This window comes from Parasteatoda tepidariorum, chromosome 4, assembly GCF_982258835.1.
Source record: "Parasteatoda tepidariorum strain Cologne lab strain chromosome 4, Ptep-v5.0, whole genome shotgun sequence".
Lineage (NCBI taxonomy): Eukaryota > Metazoa > Arthropoda > Arachnida > Araneae > Theridiidae > Parasteatoda > Parasteatoda tepidariorum.
Window position 1 is genome coordinate 45097937 of NC_141758.1, and position 20235 is coordinate 45118171.

The following is a 20235-nucleotide window of genomic DNA, read 5'->3' on the forward strand; positions in this document are numbered from 1 at the left end:
TCTTCTTCTACTGCTACTTCTTCTTCTGCTACTTTTTCTACTTCATCCTCTTCTACTTCTTAGACTTAATTTAGAAGATTTTGGTTCATAATTAGAGAATACATAATGGATTTTACTTATTAATTTATTTTTCAATAATTTGTATAATGCAAAATATGTTATTGACAAAAAACGTTAGTACTTTAATCTTTAAATAAATTAGTAATTTGAAACTCTTTAGACTTTCTAATACCGATGAATATTAAAGAAACTACTATTTTACTTTGAGATCAAAGACCTTCTGAAAAAATTATCAGGGACCATTATAGTTGATCAATAAAATATTCTCTTTTCAAAGCCTTCTCACATTTCTATTTCCTTGAAAGTTTAATTTTTTTTTTGAAGAGTAGATTGGTGAAAGTGTGACATAGAATAATTTTTTATACACACTTAGAAAACAGGAAAATACTTTTTTCCCTATTGTGCTTTTATTCCAGTCATTACCTTTTTCCCTTTTATTTAAGAGATACAGAGAAAGAAAAAATTACTTTTCCAGAATAAATTTTATACCACATGAGAAAATATAGAGATAGGTTTTTAGAAAGGCAATGACTTGAAGTTTTTTGAAATGCCAAAGGTCCATGGCAATTTAGGATTTGCTTATACCCTTTGATTTTTAGTGTTTTAGCATTGACTGATGCCAAACTTAAATTTTTAGAAAAATTAGAAGTATTTAAAAATATTTCTTTTTAAAGAAGATTTACCAAAAAAGGAAATTTAACTCAAAAGGAAATCGAAACATTTTAGTTCAAACAAAACTGTTATTTACTTTTAAAAAAATAATGTATTTTCTAAAGCCAAATGATATGTAATTTATTCAAGTAAAATTTTTTTCTCCTATCAAAGCATTCATAGATTTATATTTCTATTCTTTATTCATAGTTTCTATTGTTTTAATCATAATTTACTTTTACACACTTAATATCATACACTTACCGTTAGATGTATTAAATGCACATTTAAGCATTTTAAAAGGACAATATAAGAATAAAGCCATGCAATGATTTCTTCTCATGCTATATTACACAGATTATCTTTATTCCAAATACTATGATTGCGGGTGTACAAGAAGAGAAATTTTTATTTTAAAATAAAATTATCTTTATTTATTTCAAACAACGTTTTTTGCTTCAAAATAAGCTTTAATCATGATTTACCATTAAATTCAGATTTAAATACTTTAATAAGGCAAATTAAGATTTTAATAAAAAAATGGTAATTAAATTATGCAGGGAATTTTTTAAAAATTTTAACAATTGAATTACTCTGATTATCCTTATATTGAATTCCGTATTTTCTCTAGGGTATGAAATGACTTTTTGAAGCGCAAGTGCAAAATTTACAACTTACACAGCACAACGGAATTTGGGTGCGTCGATTTCGGCATAAAGAGTTGTTTTCTCAAATTTCAGACTTGATAAATATATATAATCTAATCCATAATATAAATCCAAACATAATCAATATTACGCTACTTTACCACAATCAAAACTTCTGGATAGCATTATTAATACGACTTTCAAAGAATCGTAAGACATCTGTGTGCAGCTATTAAGGCATTAAACTGCGACGAATTTGGTCTCGATCCCCAGTAGCTCCTTGACCAGCTTGCCTGTGATAAATGCAGGATGTAAGCAGTGCTGATCGCATTGCCACAATGATGCCGTTGATCATAAAATAGGTCCTTGAAGCCCACTTATCTTCAGATCGATAGGTACCAGCTTGCCTGTGATAAATGCGGGATTGTAAGCAGTGCTGATCACATTGCCACACTGATGCCGTTGGTCACAAAATAGCTTCTTGAAGCTCACTTATCTTCAGATCGATAGGTACCAGCTTGCCTGTGATAAATGCGGGATGTAAACAGTGCTGATCACATTGCCACAATGATGCCGTTGATCATAAAATAGCTTCTTGAAGCCCACTTATCTTCAGATCGATAGGTACCAGCTTGCCTGTGATAAATGCGGGATTGTAAGCAGTGCTGATCACATTGCCACACTGATGCCGTTGGTCACAAAATAGCTTCTTGAAGCTCACTTATCTTCAGATCGATAGGTACCAGCTTGCCTGTGATAAATGCGGGATGTAAACAGTGCTGATCACATTGCCACAATGATGCCGTTGATCATAAAATAGCTTCTTGAAGCCCACTTATCTTCAGATCGATAGGTACCAGCTTGCCTGTGATAAATGCGGGATTGTAAGCAGTGCTGATCACATTGCCACACTGATGCCGTTGGTCACAAAATAGCTTCTTGAAGCTCACTTATCTTCAGATCGATAGGTACCAGCTTGCCTGTGATAAATGCGGGATGTAAACAGTGCTGATCACATTGCCACAATGATGCCGTTGATCATAAAATAGCTTCTTGAAGCCCACTTATCTTCAGATCGATAGGTACCAGCTTGCCTGTGATAAATGCGGGATTGTAAGCAGTGCTGATCACATTGCCACACTGATGCCGTTGGTCACAAAATAGCTTCTTGAAGCTCACTTATCTTCAGATCGATAGGTACCAGCTTGCCTGTGATAAATGCGGGATGTAAACAGTGCTGATCACATTGCCACAATGATGCCGTTGATCATAAAATAGCTTCTTGAAGCCCACTTATCTTCAGATCGATAGGTACCAGCTTGCCTGTGATAAATGCGGGATTGTAAGCAGTGCTGATCACATTGCCACACTGATGCCGTTGGTCACAAAATAGCTTCTTGAAGCTCACTTATCTTCAGATCGATAGGTACCAGCTTGCCTGTGATAAATGCGGGATGTAAACAGTGCTGATCACATTGCCACAATGATGCCGTTGATCATAAAATAGCTTCTTGAAGCCCACTTATCTTCAGATCGATAGGTACCAGCTTGCCTGTGATAAATGCGGGATTGTAAGCAGTGCTGATCACATTGCCACACTGATGCCGTTGGTCACAAAATAGCTTCTTGAAGCTCACTTATCTTCAGATCGATAGGTACCAGCTTGCCTGTGATAAATGCAGGATGTAAGCAGTGCTGATCGCATTGCCACAATGATGCCGTTGATCATAAAATAGCTTCTTGAAGCCCACTTATCTTCAGATCGATAGGTACCAGCTTGCCTGTGATAAATGCGGGATGTAAACAGTGCTGATCACATTGCCACACTGATGCCGTTGGTCACAAAATAGCTTCTTGAAGCTCACTTATCTTCAGATCGATAGGTACCAGCTTGCCTGTGATAAATGCGGGATGTAAACAGTGCTGATCACATTGCCACAATGATGCCGTTGATCATAAAATAGCTTCTTGAAGCCCACTTATCTTCAGATCGATAGGTACCAGCTTGCCTGTGATAAATGCGGGATGTAAACAGTGCTGATCACATTGCCACAATGATGCCGTTGATCATAAAATAGCTTCTTGAAGCCCACTTATCTTCAGATCGATAGGTACCAGCTTGCCTGTGATAAATGCGGGATTGTAAGCAGTGCTGATCACATTGCCACACTGATGCCGTTGGTCACAAAATAGCTTCTTGAAGCTCACTTATCTTCAGATCGATAGGTACCAGCTTGCCTGTGATAAATGCGGGATGTAAACAGTGCTGATCACATTGCCACAATGATGCCGTTGATCATAAAATAGCTTCTTGAAGCCCACTTATCTTCAGATCGATAGGTACCAGCTTGCCTGTGATAAATGCGGGATTGTAAGCAGTGCTGATCACATTGCCACACTGATGCCGTTGGTCACAAAATAGCTTCTTGAAGCTCACTTATCTTCAGATCGATAGGTACCAGCTTGCCTGTGATAAATGCAGGATGTAAGCAGTGCTGATCGCATTGCCACAATGATGCCGTTGATCATAAAATAGCTTCTTGAAGCCCACTTATCTTCAGATCGATAGGTACCAGCTTGCCTGTGATAAATGCGGGATGTAAACAGTGCTGATCACATTGCCACACTGATGCCGTTGGTCACAAAATAGCTTCTTGAAGCTCACTTATCTTCAGATCGATAGGTACCAGCTTGCCTGTGATAAATGCAGGATGTAAGCAGTGCTGATCGCATTGCCACACTGATGCCGTTGGTCACAAAATAGCTTCTTGAAGCTCACTTATCTTCAGATCGATAGGTACCAGCTTGCCTGTGATAAATGCGGGATGTAAACAGTGCTGATCACATTGCCACAATGATGCCGTTGATCATAAAATAGCTTCTTGAAGCCCACTTATCTTCAGATCGATAGGTACCAGCTTGCCTGTGATAAATGCGGGATGTAAGCAGTGCTGACCGCATTGCCACAATGATGCCGTTGATCATAAAATAGCTTCTTGAAGCCCACTTATCTTCAGATCGACAGGTACCAGCTTGCCTGTGATAAATGCAGGATGTAAGCAGTGCTGATCGCATTACCACACTGATGCCGTTGGTCACAAAATAGCTTCTTGAAGCTCACTTATCTTCAGATCGATAGGTACCAGCTTGCCTGTGATAAATGCAGGATGTAAGCAGTGCTGATCGCATTGCCACAATGATGCCGTTGATCATAAAATAGCTTCTTGAAGCCCACTTATCTTCAGATCGATAGGTACCAGCTTGCCTGTGATAAATGCAGGATGTAAGCAGTGCTGATCGCATTGCCACAATGATGCCGTTGGTCACAAAATAGCTTCTTGAAGCTCACTTATCTTCAGATCGATAGGTACCAGCTTGCCTGTGATAAATGCAGGATGTAAGCAGTGCTGATCGCATTGCCACACTGATGCCGTTGGTCACGAAATAGCTTCTTGAAGCTCACTTATCTTCAGATCGACAGGTACCAGCTTGCCTGTGATAAATGCGGGATGTAAGCAGTGCTGATCGCATTACCACACTGATGCCGTTGGTCACAAAATAGCTTCTTGAAGCTCACTTATCTTCAGATCGATAGGTACCAGCTTGCCTGTGATAAATGCGGGATTGTAAGCAGTGCTGATCGCATTGCCACAATGATGCCGTTGATCATAAAATAGCTTCTTGAAGCCCACTTATCTTCAGATCGATAGGTACCAGCTTGCCTGTGATAAATGCAGGATGTAAGCAGTGCTGATCGCATTGCCACAATGATGCCGTTGGTCACAAAATAGCTTCTTGAAGCTCACTTATCTTCAGATCGATAGGTACCAGCTTGCCTGTGATAAATGCGGGATGTAAACAGTGCTGATCACATTGCCACAATGATGCCGTTGGTCACAAAATTGTGATGCGTTTATCTGACCCCCTGGCCCACAGCGGGCTGTTGCGGAAATACTTTACTATTGCAAGAGTTCTTTTATTTGAATAATTTCGGTTTATTTTTGCACTGAGTTCAGCAATACATTATTCTCGGCACCACTCAATCAATTAGAAATGCCGTCAATAATTTTCCATGTTTCCAGAAAGATCTTGAACATAACGTCCATTTTCGGAAGCTGAGTTAAATACTTCAAATTGATCGAGAGCAAGAACTACAGAAAGAGCGAACATCGATATTTTAGATTGAAAGAGCAAACATTTACACTTAATCTGAAATTGTTGAATAACAAAAATAGTGCATGGTGGGGAACCTGCATAACTGTATATCTTTATGCTGGATACATGCATAGAGGTGTATAAACATGTAACCAATATAATACTGGAATCTTCTTTCGCCTGTGAGAAAATGTTTCATTTCAGGATGTTGGGGAGAGCCCGATACTTAACAGTTAAGCAACTGATTTGATTCAGTCTTGTCCTGCCATTTGTATGTTGACAAGTACCAGTTTATAATTATTATTGTTTTAAGAGTTGGTAGATGTAAATTTTTAAGTTAACTAACAACTAACCAAAGAGTAGAATTATCTGTAAACAAAACAAACCGATTAAAAACAAAGTTAACAAGCTTTTTCGTAATTTAACAGACATTATCAAACTGAAAATTTTGTCATTTTTTCAATTCTACTAGAATTATCAAAATTCCAATCGTCTTCATTAAAACTGCCTAATGATTTTTTGAAAAAACTGCAACAGGATTATATATTACAACTTTTTAGTATTTTCATAGTACCAGATATACGGTAAATTTTGTCATATTCTAGCTGTTTTGGCCATAATTTTTTTCTCAGGGTGAAAAAGTTTTTCTTCTCCAATGGTTAAAAATAATTTAAAGCGAAATTTCTATTTTTGTAGTTTTTCACCATAAAGTAATATTTGAAGTAAAATATACTATAATAATTGAGAATGATCACTAAAACTTACAAATTACCGACTGGCTATTTTTTTATTTTATTAAATCATTACAATTAATACCAAATTTTAATAAATTAGCCAGATGCTCGTAAATTTCGTCACTATAATTAAAAAATTTTAAGAAGAAATTAGATATTTAATTTCAGATATTTATATGATGGATTAAGCCTTTATTTGTTGGATAAAACTAATTCCATCTTTTTATTAAATCCTGCAAAGCTTAACAAAGTTGCAATAAAAATAATTGTGCGTAAAATCTAAGTATAATTCCCCGTATCTGTAGCTTAAAATACTTTTAAAAAGGGTTTTTTGCAATTAATTATCGTGAGACATATTACCGGAAGCAATTTAAATGGAATTTTTTTTTACCGAATTAACATTTTTTTAATCTTTATTCTAAGTATCTGTTATTTTAAACGTTTTCCAGGAAACTGCACTTCACGCTTAATTAGTAAAAAAAAATTCTTTCTTTATATTTTTTTCAAACCAAGTTAACGATAAAAACAAATTTTAGACATTTTATCGAAATTAAAATCTAGTCTTTTTAGACTTTAGATACAAACTTGGAAGAAAAACTAGAAGATTAAAGTTAGTTGACTTTTTAAAGATGTTTTTTGCCATATATTTGTTAATCTTATTTAATTTTGAAATCTATATTTATGTTTTTAGCATTATATGTACTTGTATTATATGTTTAAGTTATACTTTCGATATTTACAAAATTTCTAGAAAGAAATTAATTTTATTACAGTATTATTTTTAGTGCCTCATAGTTTGATAAGTGATAATGTTATTACTTATTTTCAAATCAATTAAATAAATAAACCAAAAACCAAAAAAAATGAATTTCATACTGTTGGTTTTTATTCATTTATTTACATTAGAGAAATAAATTGGCACTAAGGATATTAAAAATATTTACAATTTTTTAAACACTTGTTGCTAAAATGTATGGTTCTATTCACAATTAAAAGGAGCATGAAAAATTTAAATATTTTATAATTAGTTTATTTATAATAGAGCTTGAATTTATCTTATTTAGAGTAACAATAATTTAAGTGATTTATACAGTTTTAAAGAAATGTTTATTTACAAAAAAAATATTATTCTTGCATGGAATCGTAAAAATGTATTTGGTAAAAATGCATTGCAAATACAAATACAATCACTCAAATTACTACAAATGTTCAATTGAGGCATCCTTTATCACCTATTCAACAAGAAGAGAGAAAGCCTTAGAACGAGTCACTTTAGTAGTCCGATGGAATGAACATAAACTACGCAAAGAGAATTAAGAAGAAACATGTCACATTTTTTGGACAACCAAACAGCGCAGAGAAAGTAATTGGGAAAACTATAGCAACTTTCGAAGAATTAAACTGCGCAGTGAGAGTTTAAAATTGTCACAACAGTCAGACTAGTAAAGAATCGGAGGTAACCCGTGTGAGGGCCTTCTCTCCTCTAGTAGGTGTTGACTACCACGCATCTCAAGGTTAACCCTATGTACTTACTTTCGATAACATACTTCTATAAACGTCATTCATGATAACAGCTATCTGTGATAGTGCTGCTGACATAAGAGTTACATAAACTTAGTACTTCACACGACGCCAACATTTAGGTTTAACCAATAACATGGAATAAGAGTTATCGATAGTTTTAGTTATAATACATGATATATCATTTGACTTTTTTCAATATAAGATATTTTAATGCCTGAATCTAACCATTTTAATGAGACAAAGCTTTTTAGTATATTTTGAAGTTTTATTTTTCTATCATGCAGGTTTATTTTTCTCACGAAAAAATAAAACTGTAAAAAAACACTACTTACGTTACGAAAGGATTCGATACACATTTTAAACATTTATGAAATCCAACAGCTATACCGTAAAAAATTCCAGATCAAATTACGCTAAAAAGACCCAGAGTTCCAGTATCTTTTGCCGTAAAATCTATTATTAGTGGAACATGTTGCGGAACGAATAAAACCTGGCATACCGTAATTTTTCCTGTAATAATCAACGTAAAATCACTGAATCATTCTAATTGAATCAATATTTCTGAAACAATTTACAGTATAATATTATACGGTAAAATTTCAGTTTACGAAAAAATGGATTTTACGGATGATGCACCCAAAGTGCTGTCTTAATTTGTCTTAATTTGATCCTGAATATTTTAAAGTGCTGTTTTGTTTTTTGTCAGATTAGTAAAGGTGGGTATTGCCACGATCCAGGGCTCTATGCCTTTTGAAGGCTTGAAAGACTAACCAGCTCCAAATAAGCTTGCTCATGAAGTATAGACCACTGGTGCTTAATTTTGATCTCATTGTCACAATCCACTGTGGGCCAGAGGACCATGATCTTTGGACAAAAGTCAAAATTACATTTTCAACTAAAATATGTGTAGGGAGTTTTAATATCGCCCAAATTACGTATTCATAATCATTCCAAACATTATAATTTACTTTTTGGACCGACGTGAGTACAATGTAGTGAAAAATATGTTTAAAAAATATTTTTTAAATGTAACTTTTGTCCCGCAGTGGACTGATCGTTAAGACACGGTTCTCATCAGATCACCGAAGTCAAGCATCACTGGCTGCGGTCAGTGTGCGGGTGGGTGACCCACTTGGATCAGTCTGCGTAGGGACCGAGGGTGTGCGGTATTGGTCCTCGTTAAACTGTGCTACCGTAAAGTGCTCGACTTCGCGCGCAGGTCGTCGGGCTACCGAAGCGGGGGTGCCATCCCCTCCGCAGAGGATCAAAATTGTGATGGCATGTCTTCGGATCATCCTCCGGGATGTTTCCCAGACCGTCGCCAATAGCCCATTGTGCAGCTCTAGTGCGACGTAAATTAACAACAACAACAACATCAACAAAATGTAACTTTTAACTTTATATTTCAGAAATATATATAGGAATTTCACCATACTGTTACATTTTTATCAAAGTAATTAGTCTCAAATTATATTACAATTTTTCAATTTGTTGGATTAATTAATACTCTTGACAAACTTATAGTTTATATCTTATCATTTGACATTTTACAATGTTTGAATCACTTTCGAAACTTATCTCCAAAAAGTTCCACGAGGTAATTTGCTAAACTTTTTTTTGTTGTCTTTTTTGATGTTTCTTCTTTCGAAAAAACCTGTCCCATTTTGCCCATACTGCAAAGGTGGACTAAATATACCGAAAAACAAAAATTATGTTTTTTTTCTTCATGTTTTCGCGTTATTTTGTAATATTACTTCGGAAATATAATTTGTTTCTAATTTTTTATGTAAAATTACGAAAATTATTATATTTTCATTGTCATATTTAATCATTTAAACGTATTATAATATTTTTTTTATTTTTGCTCACCATATTTTAGCCGCCATTTTTTTTGTTGGTATTTTTAGTGTATTTCAAAATTTCAACTATGAATTCAATTTACCTGCACATGAAAACCCCTAAATAAAAAACCCTAAATTTCGAAACAAATTTTATCGAAATACTAATTGTGACCATGAAATCATGGATGCTGGCCCACTGTGCAATCATGCCATTGGTATCGAAACTGCGAAAACTTAATTTCATGATTCCCTTAACTGTCAGGTGGATTGCTGTGCAATTTTTTTCTTTTAATAATCAATTAAAATGTTTGCTCAAAAAATCATTCACTACTCACGTGTCAAAAATCATCTGCTGAATTGTTTTTTTCTATTGTTGCAAAAACATTGCGCAATGTTTTTGCAACGTGTTTTGCAATATTTCTCTTTCTTTGTGCAATGACGTTAGCGTTACTCTGTTTTTTATTACGGCTACTAATAACAATCACCGTTTTACCTCTTTTCCACATTAAATCTAATTACAATATTACAAATTTTCTACCTCAAAATGGAAGCTTTCTTTTACAATAATATTCAGAACAGCTGCGACTTTAAAATAAATCAATTACATACGACGCACCCAAAATGAGATTGAACACAGCTTTGTTGCAACGCTACTCAATAACTTTCTAATAATTATTTTACCTTGTCGATGCTGTATCTTTAATTAAAGGGATGCAGGAAGCATTTGGTTTAATCAGTTTACATTGTGAAAATTAGGAACAAATAGATACCAATTCATTTAGAATACGTAGCTTACAAACCAGAATATATCGGAAGCATGAATATTTAAGAGCATGAATTCCTTGTAATTACAATAACTATTTCAAGACACTATTTCCCATGCTGCAATTTCAAAATTCAAATGTATGTTTTTCTCAGATATAATATATACATTTATATACTGAAACTACTAGTTTATTCTTAGAAATCTCTTGAAATTCATTACACTAATAGTAAAAGTACGCTTTCAGTTTTTCTCATTGGGTCAAAAATCAAAGGTATTACTAATGATATTTTATTTTATTTTAAAACCGCCGTTAAAGAGCAGACTCAATTTTGGGTTTACGACTACTAATGTTCAACTCCGTAGCCTTGTAATTTTGAACCAATGTAGAAGACAAGGATACTTCTGAATCAGTACACCAGAGGTATTGATTTGTTATGGGAACATGGAGGACTTTGAGACTCGACAGATTTAACGGGCATCAGTCACCATTTACCTCACGTGGAGTTTTCGGCGGGCGAGGATGGAACCCATGACCTCTTGGACATGGGCCTGGTGCTCTACCAACCAGGCTATCCCAGCCATTAATGATATGTACTAAATAGGGAAACTAAGTGAACAACTTGTCGTCTTTAACTCTTTCACTCCGACTGTCTCAAATACGTGCCAGCATAAAACCGTATCAATCTGGGTAAAAAGATAAAACTGGTTATCAAAGTAATTCTTTAGCAGTTTATTTGTGGGCGGAGTTATAATTGTTTGATTTATTTAATTCACCATTTCTTTGTTCAAAATAAAACTATTTAGTTATACTTTGAATTAACATTGATTATATATATATGATTAAACTAACAACAATTAAAGTAAAAGCAAAGTAAGTCTGTCAAATTAGCAACGACTACATTTAAGTTACCGTTTTTTTATTTAATTACAACTTGATTCTGATTTTGTACGAATGCTTTTCTGAATCACCCGTCCTCAAGGGGTTAAAAAACCAGCTGAATATGAAAAAAAATCTGTCAGAAAATAAAAACACTAGAAATTATTTGTGAATTCCCTACATAAAACTTCAGTTCTTTAGCTAACAATATTGAACTAATTTAAAACAAAATGTCTTCAATTGCAACAATGAGAAATGCCAAACTTTTGAGCAAATTCATTTTTATTACGTTTTGCCCTAATAATACAAAGGTAGAATGATCTAATGCTGTCAGTTATCTCCCTCATGCTTTAAACTAGCAACTTGTCTAAATTTTTATTAAAAATTGGTTGAATTGTATAAGAAGTTATCTTGGACACGCACACACAAACTTTATATTTAATCTTAAAGTTATAGTAGTTTGCTGCATTGACGTGGACAGTTTCATGTAAGATATTTTGCTCATTAAGAAAGTCCTTTTAACAAATAATGTAGTAATATAAATGAAATATTTTGTTTTATTTACTTAATTCTCTAAGCTCTATAGAGAGGGAAAAAACATGGTCATTGTATTAAAGGGTTTCTCAAAATTGAGCAAAAATGTGTCAAAATAACTCCGAATCAAATAATAGTGGAATTTGAAAACCAAATATATTCAAAATTAGTGCAGCATTTTGAGCAAAATGTATAGTCTGAAAGTAATTTGGAGGGAAAAATGTGTGAAAACCAGGGATATCTCGTTTCGTAGTAAAATTCTTAAACTTTCATTATTATACACCCCAGTCCATGGAGATTTAGGAAACTTTAAGGACGGGATAACCTGCTCGGTAGGGTGCTAGGCCCATGTCCGAGAGTTTGTCGGTTCGAACCCCGCCGACCGAAGAATCCTCGTGTAGTAAAGTGACTAATGCACGTTAAATCTGTCGAGTCGCAAAAGTCCATGTTCCCATAACAAATAAATACCTCTGGAGGTACTGGATTGGAGATCGATCGTTCTCTGATTCAGGTCAAAATTACAATCTGTGGATGAATGAATGTATGTATGAATGGGTGCGCCCTATAAACGGGTGCGGCGTATGGTGTGGCAGAAGTCGAATTCTTGGCCATAGATGGCGCCACTGAAAAACAAGAAACGCACACTCTGCCTTAAATTTGTCCGATTTCACCAAGCAGGCTTGCCCTTGTGGCAAGTGGCATTAGAACCAAACAACCAAGGAAACTTTATATAGTAGCAGCAGCAATGACAAATTATTACATACATTAAAATCGCTTAAAAGTTATTAAGATATGGCGAATTGTGAAATAAAATTACTTATGTCTTGACTAAGCAATTGGGACCATATTTTCCAAATTACGAACCATTTTGACCTTGAAATTAAATATTAGTAGTTTTGTTTCAATTTTAAAGATATGATGAAGAATTACTACTATTTATTTTGGAGCAATTTTGATACATATTTGCTCAAATTTGAGAAACGCTTTTTTAAAGTGTAACTTCTAGTGTTATCTTGTGTAAATATATGATTTCACAAAACTCTGAATTTTAACAATTATCAAGCAAATTTATTGATGTTAATGCAACTATTATGTGTTAGTTTCAGTTGCACTTTAAAAAATTCCCGGAGTGCCTTTACTTTTTACTGTTGTTTGATCTGGAAATTTTTACAGTGCGTTGATAGAAAAGAAATTTAAAAGAATTATTTTAATAGAAATGCCTTTACATATTTATAAGAAAAATACTTTTTTATATTCAATTAGAGAATGTTATAATTATCCTACCAAGATAATTAAACTCTACGATGAACTATTAAAATCAAAGAAACTCCCGTTGAAATTGGTGTGTCAGTTTTAAAAATCCAAGTAATCATTCCTTAAAAATGAGTGCAAAAAAAATTACTGAACAGTTCTGGTAAGTTTAAGAGCTTTTTTTATAGATATTCCCTATAGAAAAGCTCAGAAATATTAGAGAAAATTGTTTTTGCTCTTTACAACGAGCATATCCATTCACGTATACTTCCTTTCTAGTTTTTTTTTTTTTTTTTTTTTTTTGTTGATGTTTTCCCAGAAGCAATTTTCTGAAAAATATTGTTGTGTTATATGAGAAATGACTGTTTATAAATTTTTGAGAACTCAAACTTTTGTGAAGCCGGGCTAATCCAGAATATTACTCCGTCCAAAATTTCATGTCAAAAAATTCTTCAGAAATATAATGTGAAGATTAAATTCTAAATAGTGCTTATTTGATATATTTGGAATTAAAAACTAAAAAAATTCTTAAATTTTTAAAAAACTTAAAATTAGATTTAAATTAATAAAAAAATAATAGTTAAAGTAATGGTATAATAATCACGAAGATTTATTAAAAAAATAAACATTCAACTATAATACGCAATTTTATTTTTAAATATTTTACTTTCTGTATAGAATGCAAAGAATTCAATTACTTTCGCTAAATAACTTTTCGTATGTCTCACGCTTATATACTTTAAATTTTGAACATTTACTTGAACATTAAAGCATAATAGTATAAACGGCTCAATAATTTCTACAAAAAATAGTTCAAAAAAAAATTTAAAAAATCCAAATCGTTTTATATTTTAAGCATCAAGTACATTCTAGAAAATAAAGTGCTGCAAATAATTTGGCAAACTTTATTCTAAGATCATGCATGTGTTTAGCCTACACTCTAAAAACTGTACCGCTGATTTCAGAGGCACATTTGGATCGTTTGTGCCTCTGAATTTTAAGGGCACAACGTGCCTTTAAAAATGAAAGGCACAATGTACCTCTGATTTCAGAGGCACATTTGGATCGCTTGTGCCTCTGAATTTTAAGGGCACAACGTGCCTTTAAAAATGAAAGGCACAATGTACCTCTGATTACAGAGGCACATTTGGATCGTTTGTGCCTCTGAATTTTAAGGGCACAACGTACCTTTAAAAATGAAAGGCACAATGTACCTCTGATTTCAGAGGCAAAATCAGATGTACCTCTTAGCTTGAAAGGTACATTGTACCTTAGATTTTGCTTTTATGAACCACTCATTGAAATAAGCATTTAGTGGAACCAAAACCTGTTATTTACCAGATTTGAACACACTTTTTTTTTTACCCATTCGTAATTTGCTTGCACTTCATATAAAAAGGGGTTTACACTATTACCAAGATATTAATTATTATAATTCTTAATGAAAAATATTTCCCAATTCTTTGAATATTGGCCACTTGAGGTGATCATCTCAAGGGATTCCATCTAATGCTTTTTCATAGACAATTATAAAATATGTAAATTTATACAATTTCTTTAATTATGTAGCGTTTAATGATACTTCAACAATTACATTCTAATCAGATATAGGTATAAAAAATATTTATTTCTGTTAAACCAAGTCAATAAAATTCATGGATTTTTTTTCCAAAAAGTATCCTCAAAATGGAAATTTCTTATAAATTTAGATATTTTTTAAATATTTAGAGATTCAATAAAATAGCTTTATAAGAATCAAAATTAAACACTAAATATCATGAAATCTAATATCTTTTATTTTCACACATAAAGAACAATATTACATAATTTAGTAACAGTTGCACACAAATATGGAAAAATATAGAACTTTCACAATATTTTAAAATTATAGATGTAGATTTTGAACAATTTGTATGTTTTATAACATCAAATATGTTTAATCAAATGACTTTACAAGTGTAAAATCAAAGATTTCTTTCTATTGAAATGAATTTTTTTTTAAAAGCCTGATTTTGGCGAAGCATATTAACCCATTAGGCGCCATCATTCCCATTTTGGGAACATTAGCTTTCAATTTTTTTAGAACTAACTGTACTTAATATTACTTAATTGACAATTTTATTTGAGCTCTGAATATATGAAAAGAATTTTGCAATTTTTTTTGAAAGCTTGTTTCAGAATTTTTATTTTTTATAGTATTTTAAAAATCATGAAATTCGGCATTTTTATCCCCAATCATTAAACATGCATTTGTTTTATAAATATTATTAAAATAAAAATTATTTTAACTTAAACTTGATTACAACAATCTAATGTACTAAATAAAATTAGCCCATAGAGAAAATGTACAATGGCTAGTTTACAATTGAAGAAAAAAGACCTTGTTCCCTTTTGAGGGAAAGTATTGGCGAAAGCTGTTTTCAAACGAAAAACAAGATGCAGATTATTTTAGCAGAAAAAATATTTTTTCATGACAATAATATATGCACTAATTTAATAACGCAGAACATAGCGTCGATTCAGGTTTATCTTTATATTACTACACTAATCTAATACGTTGCCAAAAATAAACCTCAATCTATGTTTATTTCCTCCCCTCAAACACGATAAAACATCTGCATTTTTCAATCTCTCCCCCATTCATTGCACGTTTACTCCTCCCCAACAGCAAAATGACTCTAAATTTCTATTTGCATTTTTATAAAATAATTAATTTATAATAAATTTGTATTATGTTTAAAAGTTTCCTACAGAAAAAAATCTATCATAAAAAATTTCTAACATTTTCCTTTGGCTAAGAATTTTAAAATCTGGCAAATAATTTGAAATACTTAGTATAGGCTATGTATATATATATAGTAATATCATAATTAAAGGTCAATAAAGAAAAAGTGCAGGTAAAAAAAGAAAACACAACACCGGAAGCAAAATTATAATGGTAAACACACTTAATACAATGAGTAATTTAACCAGTGAGAATAGCCAAAACCAAATTTACAAAAATTATAATAATTTAAAATAAAACAAAATTAAAAAAATTAGCACTATAATGAGAAAATAAAATATCATAGTAAAAGGTGATAACATATAGATAAATTTGCTTTACAGAGTGGAACAACTGTAAGTCAATTTTACTTGGAAATGGTAAGATTCGTTTAATGCAGACCCTTATAAAAAAAGTCCACATGTTTCGCAGAGAACTTTTATTAAAACATTTTCCAAATTTTGAAAAAAATCAAATGACACACATTTTTCTTTCTTTTAGTTTTCACTAGTTATTAATACAGAATCACAATAATTCAGAGAAATAGCAACGGACATTTAAAGGTTGTATCCGGAAGAAAAAATGCTCAACACTTTGCCGGGGGAGGTACATGGGCAAAGCATTTGCAGAGGAGGCCTGATCAAATCCTTCCCACAGCATCCACATTATTTATAGTTTAGCATTGACCACAGTGCTGATGTAAAATACCCTCCGAGGTAGTTGGATCATGGGTTTGAGTCCCCTGGACGCCAGACTAACTGTAGCAGGCTTAGTGGTTTTCCTCTCCATGTCAGTGTTTTGTCATGCATTCATCTCGGCTAGAACATTTAAAACAGGACTTATCAATGTAAGAGTATTTTATTTGAATAAGTTGTTAAAAGTTTCTATCACAATGTACACAAATACATTCATGAAGATTTTATTACATTAAGAATAGGTTTAGCTAAAATAATTTTTATATATAATATTATTGAACTAATTTAACACGTTGAATGCCATAGGGGTCACCGGTGACTGGTGCCTAGATTATTCGAAACACATAACTCGAATAAATTTTTAATGCTCTAATTTTTTTTATATTATTATTACTAAAATGGTTTGAAGAAATAATTGTAATATATACTGAAAAAATCATTTTGGCCAGACGGACAAGCCATGTAAAATTAGTGTGGCATTCAACATGTTAAAGAAAAAAAAAGTGTAAATCTATCTAAGCTTAAATACATAAGAAAGTGCAAGGATTGTTCTTAACACAAAACAAAATTGGAGTCAACAAAGAAAATTCAAATGTAAATCGAAAAGTAATTATTTATTATTTATAAAAATATTTAATAATTAAAAACATTTTTTTGCATTTACTGGAACACAGTCGAGACAAAAAGTAACAGCAAAAAAAACTATTAATCATTTAGTTATACTAATAATATAAATTTAGATTACACAAACATTAAATTGTCTTTCAGAGAGCAAAAAAAAAAAAAAAAAATTTCACTGTATCAAGTTTATACACATATCAATCCTTACAATCAATATATTTTCTTTCTAAATATTGTTATCAAAATTGCTTCGCTTCATATTTTTTTTACTACAGTTCAGGAAAAGCATTAGTTATAGATTAATAAAAGTTTTTTGATAATGTTATTCTAAGTAACACAGGTAAGGTAGCAATAACAATAAAAAAAAATAAAAGTTTCTTAAAAATTATTATCACTGATGCTGAATTAGAAAGTTTTACTAGGTAGCTTTTCGTAGCAAGAAAACATGGAGTATAAAGTGTTGAGCATTGAATATGAAGTACCAAATATTTTTTAAATAAAGTATTCAGTATATATCGATAAAGCATTAAGAATTTATCTTGGAAAATGCCAGTGACACAACAGCGATTCTGCATATCTAATCCATTTGTGATCCAATGAATGTTATGCAAATAATTTTTTTATTTTTTATATATAGTTATTGATATCAAAATTATGTAAATTAAACTGCTCTAGTTAGCAATACTTTAATATTTTTCAAAAAGTTCAAGCTGTTAAGTACTTGGCATTATATTATTTTAAACAAAGAGCAAGGTACTCATCACCGCCCATCACTCAACCATGACCAAAAATCCTATTTCTAGGGCTTTACTTTTTAACGGCCATGGTTAAAATGCCATGTAATTTTGATACTGGTCAGATAAAGTGGACTCCGCTTGAGCTAGCTCGTTTGAATCTTCTGCACGATAACCAATGAGAGAACTTTCAGTTGTGGCGGAATTTATATGCAAAGTATACACGCCAGTTGTTTTATACATTGCCAGGATCTAACTCATTACCCTAGTTCTCTAATAAGCAGTGTGAAAGATAATTTAACCAGCTGTGCCACAAGAGCACCCTGGAGCAAGCTATTAATCCTTTTTAAAAATCAAATAAATTAAATTTCAATTTGAAATGTTACAATTTTTAAAAGGAGTTTCACAGTCGTAAATAATTATATATCCCATGTTATCTATTTTGAGTCATAAATTCAAAACTAAAATTTGAAATTATACACTGAAAGCTGTGATGTTAGAATAAAACATTTTTAAACATTACTTTTTCAAAAAAAATAATAACTAATTAAAAATTTATAAATCATTAGAAGATTGCCTTTTTCTCCCATGCTTACACCATATTTAAAATATAAATAAAGCATAATCTTATTTTTTTCTTCAGGTTTATATCAACTGTAAGTTTAGTAACAGTTTGAAATAATTATAATTAGATATCAATGTCAATTGTTTTCTAAAATAGCTAATAATTGAAAGTATACTTTTCATAATTATAATAAAAATTCGAAAACATTCTTCGTTGTTTTTTAAATTATTCAATCATTCTGTGAGAGAATTTCTGTGATAGCTCTCGAATGTAAACTAAGATAAACAAAAAAGCAAATTGGTATTTCAAATAAAAATGATTTCTTATTCATAGCTATCGCCACATTGAAAACCTCATACAAAATTATAATCAAACACTACAGAACAAATATAGGGCACTTTAAAAACATTCCTCTTAATATTATAATGATAAAACATAAATAATACAACTACAACAGAAATGTAAACATAACTAGGGTTAGCTCTCTCGCTTAAACATTTTTATAAGATTTGTAGCATTAATAATTCAGTAATAAAAATTGAAATGTATTAATAAAAAAGATGCCGTCGTTACTTAGGAATAAATATAAAAATAAGATATAAGTATTAAACTTACCAAATTCAAGCATTTTTATAACATCGATAGAACACATTTGTAGACAAACTTCTTCCATCGGTAGCGTGGATGGGAAGGGACAGAAAACGTATTTCGTCATAAAATTTTTCACTGATGTGCGCATGCGCTTGTTCTCCGTTACATGATCGTACCGAAGAAAAAGAAATGAAAGGCACAAAAGTCTTTTCGTACCGCGCATTGACTGGCGTTTGCTTTGGTGCCTTCAATTTCTCGTGGTGCCTCTCATTTTTAAAGGCACATTAGTTATGTGCCTCTTACGCGAGAAAATACACGGTACATTTAGCTTGTGCCTCTGAAATCAGAGGTACAGTTTTTAGAGTGTAGCAATAGTACTTAAGATGTTATAAAACAATTTTAATAATTTATTTTAAAAAAAAATTGGAAAAAATATTTTTTTTGTAATTTTTGTGATGTATTATAAAATAATGTATATTAAAGTTTTTCCACATAATTCATAATACAAATAATAAGTTTTAAAATAAAGTGAATCAAGTTGGGTTTGCAATAAAAGCCAAATTCTATTAAATATAAAATCATTATGAATAATTTGTTTAAAGAAGAAAAACCAGAGCATTTAAAATTTTTAAGAGCTCTCAATCTAAAGAAAGCTAATCTGAAAACATTGCAATGCCTTTTTATTGACAAAAACGTAATCCATTATATATATATATATATATATATATATATATATATATATATATATATATACACGAAAGTTGTAATTAATGCACACAAAGGCAATGATTATCCATAAACAAATATATATATAAATAAATATATATAAATATATATATATAAATATATATATATAAATATATATATATATATATATATATATATATATATATATATATATATATAATATATATATATATATATATATATATATATATATATATATATATATATATATATATATATATATATATATATATATATATATATATATATATATATATATATATATATATATATATATATATATATATATATACATATATATACATATATATATATATATATATATACATATATATATACATATATATATGTATATATGTCTGTATATATGTGTAAAGAAATTTAAGACATACATATATATATACATATATATATACATATATATATACATATATATATATATATATATACATATATATATATATATATATATATATAT

General features: G+C 31.2%; 1 long non-coding RNA gene across 1 annotated transcript; it reads right to left on the reverse strand.

Annotated features, from left to right (window-relative positions):
- Positions 1-14815: 14815 nt before the first annotated feature.
- Positions 14816-19375, reverse strand: LOC147810936 (uncharacterized). Its single transcript, XR_015433037.1, has 2 exons — positions 19035-19375; positions 14816-16622 (listed from the first exon to the last, which is right to left on the reverse strand). It is a non-coding gene; the product is annotated as an uncharacterized LOC147810936 (long non-coding RNA).
- Between the last annotated feature and the right edge of the window lie 860 nt (positions 19376-20235).